Here is a 16,797-nt window from a genome sequence, read left to right on the forward strand (position 1 = left end):
GCCTAACAATGTCTTCCGATCTGCAATAATCATTAAATTCACGCGAACAAAATTCTCCACCATTATCAGTACGAAGCAATTTTACCTTCCTTTCAGTTTGCCTTTCTATCATTACTTTCCAGTCCTTAAAAGCAGCAAAAGTATCATCTTTCTGTTTCAGAAAATAAGGCCAAACCCTTCTAGAGTAATCATCAATAATTGTAAGCATGTAACGAGCACCACCAAGTGAGGACTTACGGGAAGGACCCCATAAATCAGCATGAACATAATCAAGAGTACCTTTAGTGGTGTGAACAGAAGTGTTGAAATGTACCCTTTTATGCTTCCCGAAAATACAATGCTCACAAAACTTTATTTTACTCGAAGTGCAGCCATCCAGCAGGTTTCTCTTCATCAATTCTGCCATACCATGGTGACTCATATGTCCCAAACGCATATGCCAAAGGTTAGTTTTACTAGATTCATCATTAGTAACAGCAGCAACAGCGGAATCAGAACCAGGTAAAGTACACCCTCTAAGGACATATAACTTTGCAGAATTAAGATCACCTTTCAAGCAAACAAGAGAACCTTTTGATACCTTCAGAACGCCATCTGAACCGGAATATTTGTAACCTTCTGCATCAAGCGTGCTCAATGAGATAAGATTTCTGGACATCCCTGGTATATACCTGACGTTTTTCAGCGTGCGTGTCATGCCATCATCAGTCTTGATCTGAACTGATCCAATCCCCACAATGTCACACGGGTTATCATCTCCCATCCGCACAACATCCCCTTTCTGCACAGGCTTATACGAGCTAAACCAATTTCTGTTAGTGCAAATATGAAATGAACATGCGGAATCGAGAATCCATTCATCATGACCAGCAACACAACCAGCAAATACTACCAGACAATCTCCAGAATCATCATCAGACGCAGCAGCAGCAACAGAGACCTTACCAGCCAACTTGTTTTTCCTCTTCTCCTTATTCTGTACTTTTCTGCAATCCTCAACATTATGATTTGTCAGCTTGCAATAAACACAAAACTTTTTATTACCATGCGGCTTGGACTTTGAACGGCCTCTCATTTCGTAGTTCTTTCTACCATCATTGCCATCATTGGAGGATCTGTTTTCAGTTCTGCCTCTCACATGCAAAGCATCGCCCTTGGAGGACCACGTCCCGTCATTCTGCACCATGCCTCTCATCTTCTCCCTAGACTGGAGAGCCTCATAAACTTCCTTTAGGGTTAGTTCATCACGGCTCAAAAGTATGGTGTCACGAAAATTTGCATACGAATTTGGCAAAGAACATAGCAGCAAAAGACCTAAGTCCTCATCATCATACTTCACCTCCATCGACACTAGGTCGGCGACGATCTTCTTGAATTCAGCGATGTGGCTCATCACTGAATCCTCCTCCTTCATCTTCAGGGTGAACAGCTTCATCTTCATCTGCATCTTACTGGTTAGATCCTTGGACATACAGATCGATTCCAGTTTCAGCCATAGTTCTGCAGCAGTTTTCTCTTTCAGACACTCCTGCAAAATATCATTATGAAGATGCAACTGAATTAGGGCGAGCGCCTTCTGATCCTTGCGGATCTCTTCTGGAGTCCACTCGGCCTTCCTCTTTCCGAAACTATCCAGCGCCTCATCATAGTCATGAGTCTGCGCCAGAATCCCCCGCATCTTGACTTGCCATAGCGAGAACCGCGTGTTGTAGTTCAGCAGCGGAAGATCGAACTTCATCGACGTCGTCATGAACCCTAACAGCAACCAAAGCTCTGATACCACTTGTTATGAACGACGTATAAGAATATGAAGTAAAGAATCAAGCCACAGAGGAGACACACGATTTAACGTGGAAAACCCCTCCGATGTGAAGGGGAAAAACCACGGGCACCAGCCAGCAACAATCTCACTATCTCAAGAGTTTTGGGTTACACGCCTATGGCGGCTTACAAGAGAATCAAGTCTCCACGAAACCCTAGCAAGGGTGTATATACGCTCCGGCCCAAGCCTCCGGCGACGGGCCTCCGCTTCGCTCCGTCAGAAGCCTGGCCTATATCCTGGAGTGAATTTGGAACAACTCCAACAATATATGCATCGGAATCAAGAAAAGAGAAACAAACGTATACAAACAAAGCTTGTCTTAGAAGTTAAATGAACAAGACTGATAGACTACTCTGTACCGGATCATTTGTGGCAGTATATCCGATGAGCAAGGACTGCTGCACCTGATAATGACACTGTAGCATCTGCTAGTGTACGCACGCCTGCTGCCAATGCGCCTCCATCTAAAGTACACTGCTCTAGCAAATTATTCAGACACCTGAATTGTTGAGCCAGCACCGGGAATTATTCAGACACCGGCTAGAAAAACCAAAATAACTTACAATTTGTAATTTAGGGACTAGGGAGTAGTATTTAAAGTATGATAATTATTTTGACACCGAAATTGTTGAGCCAACTGGCCAGGCAGGCATGCACCGGAATTATTGAGCCAGCAGCCCCGATGGACAAAGTCTCCATCGGCGTGCCTAGCACAATCAGGAACAGTGGATCGGAGAGCTGCTGCCATTTTACTCATAATAATGGAATAAATAGAAGGGCCATCTGGTGGTCGAATGAGTCTCCACGTTCATGGAACTATCCAACTAAATATCAAAATGTGTGCTTGAATATTTAGGAGTACTTTGTTAACTAGGACATCAACCGTGCTTTGTGCAGCCCATAATCTTAGATCCAAAGGACAGTAAACATCATCCAGAAAAGGGCGCTCAAGCAATATGATATGTTCATGAAAACAACCAGTTTCTCGAGAGTCACAAAACCATTTCTTTTAAATTTTTTCGGCATGCCTTTCCTCCAACTTAAACTTATTTTTATATCTTTGACGCATAACTGTTTTCAAAAAATGAAGACAATCTTGGCAGGAAAAAAGATGTGGCATTGGTTTTGTGGTATGTATCTCAATGATTTATTTTAGATGACTTGTTAGCTCGACCTTTAGGGCGATGGCTGTGTAGGGAACAACTGGTGATCCTGTGAAGGCCGCCATCCATGCGGTTGACGATGACCCATGTATAACCTCATGTTATGGATTCAGGGCTTGGGTCAGGCTGTACTCCAAAAACATTGGTACTGGCACTACCACTGCAGGTTGCTTTGAAACTAGAGGTGAGTGGTCCGTGGTTACAATTGGCAGTGATATGCAGTTTTCCACTGCAAGATTGTGGCTATAACAGAAACCACAGTGAAAATCTACGTATCACTAACATAGCAATGTATCACTTGGTCTGCACGAAAGATTTATAATTTTTTCATTTGAAGTTGGATTAAGGCAAACTTTATACTAAAATTCTAGAGTTCAAATCCAAGTAAACTTTGTTGTCGACAACTTTATATTTTCTCCATTCTTCAGTCCCTCGGTCAAAGCATACACTTTCTTATCATTTGTCACCTGTGATTAATAAGCCTGAGCCCCTCGCAAACCAAGTGACATGTTGCACAAACACCTCTAGGTGAGCCACTAGCCGAAGCCCAATTATTTGTTAACAATCATGTTACCATCATCTAAAAATACGGAAAAATAATTAACATAAACAACTGTAATATTATTCATAATACCTAGTTGTACCACTTGTAATATGTAAAAAGAATAGCCCTAGCATTTAGTAATTAGTAGATGTATGTATTTGACCTAAATTCATTTGAGTGGGCCCATACACTACAACAAAAGTAGTTTTTCAAAGCATTTTTACCTCTAGTTTTATTGAAATCGTTGGTGATAATATATCACAGACAATTCAAAATAAAACTAGCTGCGAAAATTAATTTCATCGCTGGATTAGGACAAAAAGCAGTAGCGAAAATCATTTTCACCGTCTGGTTGGAACAAAACCAGGGGTGACAACGATTTGCAACACCAGGTTGGAGTAGAAGTCGAAGGTGAAAACTGCCCAGAATCTGCCGTGTGATCCTCTCCCACCACTTGTCTCGCTTCAGCGTTCTCGGGTGCATGACATATGGACCCATGTGCCCACATGTCCCCTATGATTGGTTACGCGCGGAGCAACAAATCCTTGGCCCCACATCCTCGTTCGTATTCCTCCGTGTGTTTCAAGTCTCTATCTGAGCCCGCCGGTTGACAGTTCACACACACAATGACTGCTAGCTAGCACGCTACGTACAAACGAACTATACAAACAACCCCTGTCCTCCTCCTCATCCGGCTCTCATCATTCACCACAAAGCTGCTTCAATTCGGCCACCAAGGGTAGCCCAGCCATCCAATCCTCCAATCCATCTTATCTCATCTTACTATTATTAATTAGAGGCCTCAATAGAGGCTCCACGTTAATCCTTACTAGACACGCTAGAAAAAAAAAAGATAAATACTAGAAAATTCTCATGTTAATCAGAAACATCTGGCCATCAAATCTAAAGACTCTAACCATCCATAACCATTGGATCTATTTTATCTAGAAAAATACCAACCGTTGCCATTATATATATAAAAAATAGGCTAAAATCTTATTATTCACAAGAAAAAAAGGTCGTACCTACCGACATTCGCAGTTGGTTAATAGAATTAGAATTTCTAAAATATCACATGCAGGCATAGCCTACCAAACGTCAGCATCCATCACGTTAACACTTAGTTCATCTATATCAATAAAAAAATCAGAAACAGCTACGGACGATGTCCATAGTTGATGAATAAAAGTCTACAACGCTTCCTGAGCATAAGTATCGTAGGACAGAAACAAGTGGAAGACGTCGGGATGCATCATTACAGGGATCTGATCACAAGGAATCTTATAGAACCTAATGAATTTGTTAGAGACAGATCAATCTGCAGGATGCACGATGTTGTTCACTTTTTTGCTCAATACATGGGCAAAGAAGATGCATTATCAGTAGTTGGGCCCGGTCAATTAAGTTCCCTTGTTTCATCACCAAAATTATGCCATCTTTCAACTTTCTATGTCATCACCTGAATTGGAGTCAGAGTCAGTGATATTGCCCAAACGGAGCAGTATACCAGAAAACCAAAAGTTGTTAAGAAGTTTGATTATCTCTGGTAGGATGAGTTTTGAGCCTAGCTCTAATGATTCTTCCTTGAGCAGATTTACTAGCCTATGTGCATTATTGTTGGTGGATCATGCAGAGTGAGATAGGTTCTTAGAGTCCCTAGGTAAGCTGAAGCACCTGAGATTCCTTTTTTTGAGTTTCACCGACAATCCACTTCAATGTCGGTTTAGGGCTTCAAAATCAGAAAATGATTGGGGTGGCCAAGAACCGGCAGTGAAAGTCCATATCACTACCGGTTTGTGGCTGGAACCGGCAGTGAGTGGACGGTGACATATCACTGCCGGTTCTAGCCAGGAACCGACAGTGTGATGTGGTTCTATCACTGTCAGTTTGTGGCTTCCGATAGTGATAAACTGAGTATAAAAAGCTGGTGTCCTCTCCTCCCTCCTCTCTCCCATCCCAAGCACACCCATCCAGGCGGCGCGTGTTTTCCCCACTCCCTCCATTGTTGCGGCCTCTCTTCACCGTGAAGCTCTTGGATTTTGAAGCATGGGCATGACCTTCTTCCTTTAAGGTTAGTAACAAGCATCCACTCCTTTGATTTTGTTGCTTTACCATTGTTTTGATGGTTAAATTGCTTGATTCTCATTCTAGTTGTTTCTCCAATTTAGAGAGCACTTTCCAATTGGATTTTTAGGAAGGCATCCAAGCAAATTGTGGTGAATCCATCTTCCAAAAGATCTGTGTCTATGAACCCATTTAAATTCCTAGCTAATTACATGGTGATTTTGATGATTGTTAGTATGTGATGCTATAATTAGTTCCTGTGAAGAGTATAGTAGATTCTTTTACAATTTTGATGAGCAAATTACCCTTTGTAAAATGGCACAAAGTTTACTTTATTCTAAAATTTCTATTGGTTGCCCGACTCTAGTGAGTAATTACCCTTTGTAAACCTAAACCTCCACAGCTTAGGCTGTGGTAGAGAGCGTTTCTCGTGCACGTAACCAACTGTTGTATGCTAACTCCTTACTATAATCAAGGCCGGGTAACTGGATCTTTTAAAAGAAAAACAAAGTTTACTGTACCTACGACCGAGTTTGGTGGGCTAACAAATCTAAGAACACTCTCTGTGTTCCCAGCACAGATGGATGGGGAGTGGTGCAGTCTGCAAGAGCTTGGGCCTCTCTGTCGGCTTAGGAGACTTGAAATAGGGTGCCTGTAAGCAGTGACTTCCGGCTCGAAGGCCAACATCTGTGAAAATGTGCAGCTACGCAGCTTGGTTTTGTTGCGCTACAAGCTTCTAGTAGAGTTGCCCAGCACGGACAACATAAAAATAGATGACACCAGACAAGTGCCAAGAGATGGAGGAGGTAGTCGATGGTTGTAGCATTAGCAAAGCTCCGAGTGATGGGACACAAAAGGTGGAATGCTGCTGGTTGGATTTTTGTATAATAAAATAACCAGCTGTGGACGAAGTTTGAAATCATCCACCCAGAAAACAACTTCAGTTAAATTCGTCTTCTGGGTGGCCGATTTTAATTTATACTGTTTTCTGGTAATCGAATTTGATTTCACGGTAAATACAAAATATGTTTATATCGTTTTGTTGGTAAAATCGAATTTGTTTTTTTCCTTAAACGAGGTTACTCTGCTTTTAGGAGAGGTATAAAGTGTTTTACAAAATCTGACAGAGGTAATGGAATTTGATTTTAGAGTTATTACAAAATTCTTCACAGATCTCGTTCGCTAGGAACCAAATTTTATAATGATCCAACGGAAGGACGATTTGTAGCATTTGGCCTCCAAGAAAAATGGTTTTATAATGTCATTTATATCAAATATTAAGCAATTTGCAAAACAAAACAAAAAAATAGAACAGAAAAGTATATACCTGCCAGTGCAAGCCCGTCGATCGCCCGCTAAGGCAAAACGCGGGAGGCGCCGCGCCGCCCCGCCGCCGGAGTGTAACACACTGTACCACAGGAGAGTGAAGAGATGGCGTACTCAGGGACGGGCGCCTCCGGCATCATCAAAGTTATCGCTGTCTTTAAGTGAATTAGTGATTAAGCTGTCTTAGAACCATTTATGTAACTGCCATGTGGACCCAGGTGGTCAGGTGCTATAATCGCACATAAGTGCTGAACCCGTAGGAGAACGAACCAGACTCTCTACTATTCAGTAAACGGCAACAAGGAAGAGGTTGTCCTATCCTCGTCGTCTTCCCGTATCCGTGTCCTCTGTGTGCTCACGTCGTCGGCGATCGTCGGCGGCTAGGGGTGTAACACGGAGCCCAGACATGCTGCACCGCCCAACCACTGAACGTGCTACCTCTCCGTTCGGACGTCCCGCCACTAGCAACGACTGCTGAGTCCGGCCGCGCACGTACCACCGGAGTGGTGGCGCGGCGGCCGCCGTGGTAGATGTGAACCAAATCGATACAAAACAAAATGACACGAACTCTCGAGATGTGGTCCTGGCCGGGCCAAGCCCCGGACCCATACGCAAGAGGCTGGGAAATCGTTATTCCGTGAAACGATGATATTTTACCTTAGTAAAAAAACGATGATATTTCCTCGTACGACAGTAATTCTTTTCTTGTTTTTACGTGACAAATGATATTTTAGGCTGTTTTTTCTTATATAATTGTGAAGGTTGATAATTATTTAGAAAGCGAATTATTTAGAAAGCAAAATTCATATGGTTAGGGGTATATTAATGTAACAATTTCTAGCATTCATCTTTTTTTCTTGGAGCTCTTTTACAATGGTTGGAAAAGTACCTTCGTACTTTTGTTTTTCCTATTTTCTATGCAACTAATTGAAGAAGATTATATTCGTTAAATGTAATTTTTATTATGGGCTATATCAATAATTGTTATTTTTTTTTGACCCTTAGCCCGCTGCACGGTTCCTCTCACGAGTTGTTGTTCTCGCCCCAGCGGCCGTTGCTGCTTTTTGCTCGGCCTTAGTCGCCATGTTAGGCTGCTGGTTGGTCTTGGTTGCCGGAGACAGCGTTCTTCCGGAGGCCAATTCGCAGGCTGTGTTAATTTTGCTTCTGATTCGCAGGCGGCAGTTCCTGGCAGAGCGTTGCGCATGCGCATGCAGGAGCAGGCATCACTTGGTGGCGGGGGCTGCTGCGTGTTCTAGTGGTCGCCGATCGACGTGTGCTCGTCCGCGTGCTTGCGGCCGGGCGACGCCCCCGATGAGTTGCAGGATGGCCTGTTCGCTGGTTGGTTTCTAGGCTGGTTTGGGCTGGCTGGTGCTGGTTTGTTATGAGAGAAAAACACTGTTGGCTGGCTGGTCTGGGCTGGCTGAAACCAACAAGCGAAATAGTACTGACTCCAAATCTTTATTCTTTCCAATTGCAAGTCGTCTTTGTCATGCTCCTATGTGAGCCCTGGCAGCCGTGCGCGCGTGCTAGAAGCAGGGAGCAGCAGGGTGGGGAAGGCGTCCGGGGGTTCGCGGCCGTTGGCACCGGAATCGGGGAGGAGGCCAACGACTGCTTGCTGTGCCGCCGTGCAGCGCTGCAGGCATATGGCGAACGCCATGGCCGGCCCGACCAAAAGCTTCCGGGTACCCGCCTTCTCCGTATGCGCATGCTGGCAACGGCGGTGTGGGGAACGCATCCGCGGGCATCGGCTAGGGGAGGTGGTGGCCAGTGAGCTATGCCTGTTCCGCCGTGAGACGATTCGGAGATTGAGAGAGAAGGGAAGGGAAATCCCGGTTTTGCCCAAGAAATTGTTAAATTACCCTTATCCGAAAAATAATAAATTAAGAAAAAATTGGAAACTAGCCCACTAATTTTGGTACTGGCCCCACATAATTTAGTACTGTCCCCACTAATTTGGTACTTCTGAGTACTTTCATATGAGAACCTCCTATTTTAGTACTGTCCGATCTTGCCCTATGAACGATTCATATTTTTTTTTCAACAATTGTAAAATTTCTATTTTTCTTAACGTGGAGGTTCTTTTACAGCCGGTAATTAGTAATAGTAAGATAAGATATGGCTATTGAGGTTTTTGAAGCCTTGTGTGACAAGGGTGTTTGTAGGTGTCCCATTTGTTTATTGTCTCTTTGGTGCGATATGGACGACCGAAGGAATAAGATGACTAATCTGGTCTTTAATGTACTACTTCCTCCGGTCCATTTTATGTGGCGCACACGCATATCAAGATTCAAATTTTAAAAAGTTTGACCAATAATTAGGCTAATAAATTTTAACTATTTTAATACTAACTTTATATGATTAGATATGGTAAGAAAGTATACTATCCAATGATTATAAGTTTATAAGCATAAATAATATAATATAAAGCAAATGAATAGTCAAATTATAATCTAGGAGACCGTGTCATTCTAACTTGCACCAGATAGAATGGACCGGAGGGAGTATTATTTTTTAGAGGAGGTTTTTTATATCTTGTAGTCCATCTTTTATACTGAACTTTGTTTTTCTTATGATGTCTGAATTGTGAGGCACTCTTTTGAGTGTCCTTTCATAAAAAAAAGATACATATTTTAGCTGGGAAACTCAAGCTTGCCTTATCCGGTGACGGAACAGTATCCAAAGTCACTACTGATTAGGACATGGACCGTGATGACTAATAAGGATGAGCTAATAAGAACCAAGACTGATAGAGAGAGTCTCCGGCGATGAATCAATTTCTGGTATGTGCTAGTGCCAAACAGGAAAAGAGGGATCGATCGAGATGCAGACAAGAGAAGGCAACCAAGACCTCCCATCCCTCATCCTCATGACGACAAAGGGCAGAAAATCCAAGGCAGCCATCACTACGCCAGATTTGGACATCACTGCCGGCCTCATCACTGCCGGATTTGTAAGAACCGGCCGGATTTGTGAAAACCGGCAGTGATGTACCTTCATTGTCAGTTATGAGCTTGAAAATGAGAAAATGATTGGGGCTGGGCTAAAACCGGTAGTGAAGCACCACATCACTGCCGGTTTGTGGCTTGAACCGGCAGTGTTTTGGCGGCCACTTATCACTACCGGTTCAAGCCACAAACCGGCAGTGATTTGGCTCTATCACTGTCGGTTCTAGCCAAGAACCGATGGTGATAAGCCTACAACACAAAAAGGTTGCAGTTGTCCTCTTCTTCCTCCTCTCTTCCATCCCGAGAACAGAGACGCGCGTTTGGGCCCTTCCCTCCATTGTTGCGGCTGGCTCTTCACCATGAAGCTAGCGCTTGGATTTTGAAGAATGGCTTGATCTTTTTACTTTAAGGTTAGTAACAAACATCCACTCCTTTGATTTTGTTGCTTAATTAGCTTCGTTTTGATGGCTACATTGCTTGATTCTCATTCTAGTTCTTTCTCCATTGTAGAGAGCACTTTTCCAATTGAACATTTGTGCAAGGCTCAAATTGTGGTGAAACCATTATCCAAACGGTTGGTGTCTATAAACATATTTAAATTCCTAGCTAATTATTCCATGGTGATCAAGATCATCATTGTTAGTATGTGATGCTATAATTAGTTCTTAGAAGTAGAGTAGAATAGTTGTTCTTCAATATTGTGCAATAATTGTTTTTTACTACGATTTTCAATTTACAGGGCCGGGGCTACCAATTTCAATTTTCCAATAATTAGTGTACAATAATGTTTTCCAAAAATGGTACTTTCGAGCTACAATTGTTGTTCATGAAGCTCGATTTCTTATTAATTCTTTGTAATTACTATCTCGGTATTTTTTTGTGTAGAGATGGATCGAGAGTGGATGCATCTGTCCCGAATGGACAAGCGGTACATGCATGGCGTCAGCCAGTTTATCACCGATGCCAAAGCCCATGCTAGGAATGGGAACCCTGTCTTCTGCCCATGCAAAGATTGCAATAATCAAAGGAACTTTCGTCAAATTGAGTCTATACGATCGCACTTGATTAACAGGGGGTTCATGCCAAACTATACGATATGGACTATGCATGGCGAGGTTGGTGTGAATGTTCTGTAGGAAAATGATGATGATGTGGACATGCCTGACGTAGCCATCCATGATGCTGACAAAGAACCCGGTGTCAATACGGAACCTATGGCCACAATTAATAATGTGTTTAGGAACACACTAGCTGACGACACCGAGGATAACGATGGCATTTCTCAGCTGCAACGTAATGTAGAGACCGGATGTCTTAGTGAAAGACAGCTGAGAAAGCTAGAGCAAATGAGACAAGATGGCAAAACACCATTGTATAGGGATTGTCCAATGAGCAAACTAGAAGCCGATATCATGCAGTTATAGTTCAAATCGACAAATGGATTGAGCGATAAAGGCTTCGATCAGTTGTTAGGTATAATAACAAAAATGCTCCCAGAAAAAAACGAGTTGCCAAAAAAGACATACTTGTCCAAGCAAATGATCTGCCCCATCAACCTCGAGGTTGAAAAAATCCACGCGTGTTCCAAAGATTGCTTATTGTACTATGGAGAAAAATACAAAGACTTGGACAAGTGCCCCAAGTGTGAAGCTCCATGGTACAAGGAAGGGTCGTCAGATGAGGGTACCAAGACTAGAGGAGGTCCCGTAAAGGTCGTTTGGTATTTCCCTATAGCTCTCTGGGTGCATAAGCTGTTTGCATGTGCAAAGTCAGCCAAGCTGTTGCGCTGGAATGGCGAAGAGCGTAAGAAAGATACAATGATGAGGCACCCCGCCGATGGGCATGACTAAAGGACTGTCAATACTATATTCTATAAGGACATCGGTGGAGAGGTAAGGCACCCTGTTTCTTTCAGACAGGCACAGTTTGCTGTTCTCCAGCAAGCCGAGGGTGTGATGCCATACATTGACGAGCACAGGCAATCGCTGCAAACTCTGTATCCGAGCATGTCACAGGCTTGGCTAGATAAAAAACATAAGGAGGAATTTGTCAACTGGTTGCAACATCGCTTGCTTGAAATAAAGTTGGGTAATCAACCGGATGCCTTAGCCAAGGGACCTTCGAGTACATATCTTAAGTACCAAGGGTATGAGATTAATGGATTCACATTTTACACAAAAAGCAAGATGGAAAGAGCACATACCAAAATTGTGGTGTTCGTTTTGATGCTCACGACAAAAACAGCAACGTGCAGGCGACATACTATGGTTTCATAGATGAGATATGGGAGCTAGCCTTCGGTCCGTTGAAGACAACTCTTTTTCGCTGCCAGTGGGTCTGGCCTGAGGAAATCAACACTGACAGCGAAGGGTTCACTACCGTTGATCTCACTAAGACCGCATACAGAGACGACCCATTCGTCCTTGCAAGAGATGTTATGCACGTCTTCTATGCAAGGGACAACAAGACAAAAGGAAGGCTAAAAGTAGTCCTAGAAGGGAAAAGGAAGATTGTCGGTGTTGACGGAGTGACGGACGAAGAAGACTACAGGGGCTATCAGGAAATGCCTCCATTGGGGGCGAACGTACCACTACCTATCCCTCAAGAGGGTGACGAACCTGCTTACATACGGCTTGATCACAATGAGGCCCTCATTGTTGATGCACGTAAAGATAGTTAGATTATTGTTAACTATGTAATCATTATGTACATAACCATGAAGGATGTTTGATCCTGATGAAACTCTCATCTCCTCTCTCCTCCTCGTTAATACTCTGCCAACTCAGCAAATATGCCGATGTATCATAGCAATTAATGAGAATGAAAGTTATTTAAAACTACCATTGAGACTGACCTTATTACTATTCAAACACTCGATTAGACACCGAACGTAACATTTCTAAACTTTACTCTCTGAATTTAAACACCAGCTAAATATAAATATAAATATATATGTCTAGACTTCCGATAGAAGGACATTGGGGCGGCCATTCTCTTCCGAGCTACTACTAGTAGTGAGGGATCTATAGCTCCTCGGCGCCACTAGTCCCCAACTAGTTTGTAGTCCCTGCTCAATACTTGAAGGAGCCCAGCCCACAGTCGGCATTGAGCATAGGTGTAGTAGCTCCATTCCTCCTCCAACCTTCATTGATCATTGATGTATGTGTTCCTGGAGATGTGAATGGGATGCCTGTGGCTTGTGTGTTGACTGTTGAGTGATCCATTTACTTGATACGTGTACTATTCTAGTCTCCAGATCAGGCCGAGATGAAGAGGAATGCTAAGAAGGCCACGGAGAAAGAAGGTGCACAGAGAAAATTCATTTAATAATTTATAAAATTGAAACAAAAAATTTGGGCTGCCTGGACTCAAACACGAGTCTCGGGGGCTAAGTTGCGGAGTCTTAACCGTTGAGGCAGTCGGAGGAATTCGAAAGGAAGGGAAAAGTTATACTACTTAACCCCTAACTGGTACATACCTGTCACTACCGATTTGTGGAATGGCCCGGCAGTGATGGTTCCTCATCACTGTTGGTTTGTTATTAAAACCGCTAGTGATGAACAATTTCCCAAAGTCGTTTAATAATTTATAAAATTGAAACAAAAAATTTGGGCCGCTTGGGACTCGAACATGGGTCTCGGGGGCTATGTTGCGGAGTCTTAACCATTGAGGCAGTCGGAGGAATTCGAAAGGAAGGGAAAAGTTATACTACTTAACCCCTAACTGGCTGCGATGGCGGCAGGGCCCTTCACTGTCGGTTTTGGTTTCAAAACCGGCAGTGATATCTTCTATCATAGTCGGTTGCTCGGACCGACACAGAAGGCTCCATTCACTATCAGTTTTAAACTAAAACCGACAGTGATGTGTAGATGCTCCTCACATGCTAACAGTGCTCCCACTGACCACAACAGTTAGAACACTGCTCCCACCTACCCCGACAACTTTAGTTTAGAAATAAAAATATACCACAATTGCTAGCCCCTATAAAATGGCCCTCGGCCAGGAGCTAGCCTCTCCATGCATGTTGGTTTCAGCCAGGCCTTATCAACTATGATACAATGTTTTCCTCTCACAAGAAACCACAGATATAGTTATGCGTTGTAGTACACCAAAATGGTGCACACAAGAGGTACTAGACGAATGCTACTGAAGATAGAGCAACGATGAAGATTGGAGATGCCACGAGGTTCACAGAGCCATCCGCTGCAGTGCGCATCTGGAAAAAGGCCATGTACAGACAAGGCAGATTCATCGATGCCACCTTGTCATATCCAACCAGTATAGCTCGTAGACCACCTCGGTGCTGCTGTTTGACCCTAGTTGATGCTAGAAGCATGCTACTGAGGTGGTTACATTATAATGTGTTGATACACATTGATTGTAACATCGACCTATACGCAAATAGGTCTTTGTTATCGTATATGGAATTTTAGTGTAAGGTCTTTGTTATCGTATATGTAATTTATTTCTAATATTTTTGTTATCTTTTGATGTATTTCATTACTATCTAAATAAATATATCGTTGTTGTTAAAACTTTCCCACTGTACTATCTAACTAAATATATCCTTTACATATATGCACCTTCACTGTCGGTTCTACTTACAAACCGGCAGTGATATTAACTTTCACTATTGGTTCTATTTAAAAACCAGCAGTGATATTAACTTTCACTGTCAGTTCTACTTAAAAACCGGCAGTGATGTCCATGCTTCCCTATATAAAACAAACCACCAGCCACACACATCGATCCCACCCACCCACGAACTCTCACAGTCTCATTACTCACATTTCACTCTCACTTCTCAAGAAATCCACTCTCTCTCTACGTGATTTGGTCATGGCTCCTATATTTTTCAATGGTATTGATATGTTGTCTTCTCCAATATTTTATATATATTCATTTGATCTATATTTATATTCATGTTTCTGTGCATTCTACATTTATATATATTCTTATTCCTTGCATTCGATCTATATTTAATTATGTTGCCACATTTTACTTGGAAGAATTTTTGTGCATATATTTTATGTTCATATTTTTTGGCATTTTATCGATCAGGTGGTATGAACAATGGACCTCCCCCACCACAAGAACCAGGTTTCCACCCTGGCGATGAGCCATTCGCTCCTAATGTGGCCATTCCATGGTTCCCTGTTCTACCTATTGTATGAAATATTTTCCAACATCTTTTATTTTTTATGCTAACAAATAAGTGTAATTAGTTTAATATCATTGTTGCATACATATATGTCACAGACTATATCCCTAATAGATTGACTGCGAACAGCACTTAGCTGGTTCTTTATCTCGGACATCGTCAAGAACACGGCATCTAATGGAAGTGGTCGGCTATAGACGTGCGAACTTAGTTTTTTCATCCCTTTGAGGGGTGCAAATCATCAGAACCATATCCACAAGACGGGAAGACAGAGCCCGGACGTGATAAGCGCCCAATTCAGTGCCATGCATATCTGTTTAGAGGCACTTCGACGTGTTTGCTATGATGTGCCTGATTTCTCGTACTTCAAGGCACTTGCTTTGAATGCTGGTGATATCCCCGTCCTGCAAGCAAGCGAATTGTTTGCGAGCTACAACCGTGTAGATGTGGTAAAATGGTCACTTATACCTGAGTCGTAGTTATTTGTTGTTTATTATTGTAATAACATTCTCTAATTTTTTTCTTTTTCTCCGCATGCAGATTGCGCTCCAAGACCTTACCTATGCTGCATGTGGCTTGTGGGTCATTCTAGACCAAGCTACGGAGCAACTCGGGTATGATTGGGACTTCTACAATGGTAACCTCGGCCAGCTCACTGTAGAAGGACGCCAATACTGCATACGGATTACTAACAGGGGCAATGGTCGTTCAGTAGGTTACATCTATGGCCGACCATTCTTTCGGTATTGTGAGGCACGAGAGAGTGCACTCATACGGCCATTGGACTTCATCGATACAAGCGGATACATAATCCGTGACATCAATTACCATATATGGCTACAGAGGCATGTTAGTGGGCGTGGCCTGATCAAACCCGACAGTGATTCCGATAGTAATTAATGCTTATTTAGATAGGTTTTCAAGATCGTAGTTTAATTGGGTTTTAATTTTAATTTATATGGCTTTATGTGTTTAATTATTGTCATGCATGTAATTCGTGTAACATTTGTTGGGCAACTAGAAATAAACATTCCAGTGTCGTATTCATCTCAAACTTTTTTTAGGCTTACACGTGCCACGTGTGAAGGAAACACCTAGTTTGGGATTTTCCGGAGATGGTTTGCTACTTTCTAAGGTTTAATTGAATTTCCGCGCGACGACACCGATTAATTATAGGTTGAACTGAGTCTACCCACGAAAAGATCCAGAATAGTGCTAAACTTTTACATAGGCTCTAATGTGCCCTAGGGATAAGAATTTTATGGAGGTGGATGAAAAAAATCTATTGGGTCCAAGATGAAATTCACCCTCTTTTGTCTCATTCGGCACAGAGAAAAATATAATAAATAAAAAAATAATCAGAAAAACCTCAAATCTTGTGTGGGGTCTTAATTTGGGTGTACATGCTTGCCAAAAAAAATTCAAGTCATTTCAACATTGGTGGAGTATACATGCATCACAGAGGTACATGTCCCTTTTCATCGAACTATGACTATACACATAGGTTATCAAGGTTTATGTGGTTCATAGGCATTTCGGTGTTGTATCGGTCTCAAAATTATTCTCAGGCTTGCACGTGACACATGTGAAGGAAACACCAAGTTTGGAATTTTTCGGAGATGGTTTGCTACTTTCTGAGGTTTAATTGAATTTACACGTGACGACACCGTTTAATTATAGGTTGAACTGAGTTTACCCACGAAAAGATCCAGAATGGTGCCAAACTTTTACACAGGCTCTAATGTGCCCTAGGGATAAGAATTTTGTGAAGG

Source organism: Miscanthus floridulus, chromosome 10 (assembly GCF_019320115.1).
Source record: "Miscanthus floridulus cultivar M001 chromosome 10, ASM1932011v1, whole genome shotgun sequence".
NCBI classification, from domain to species: domain Eukaryota; kingdom Viridiplantae; phylum Streptophyta; class Magnoliopsida; order Poales; family Poaceae; genus Miscanthus; species Miscanthus floridulus.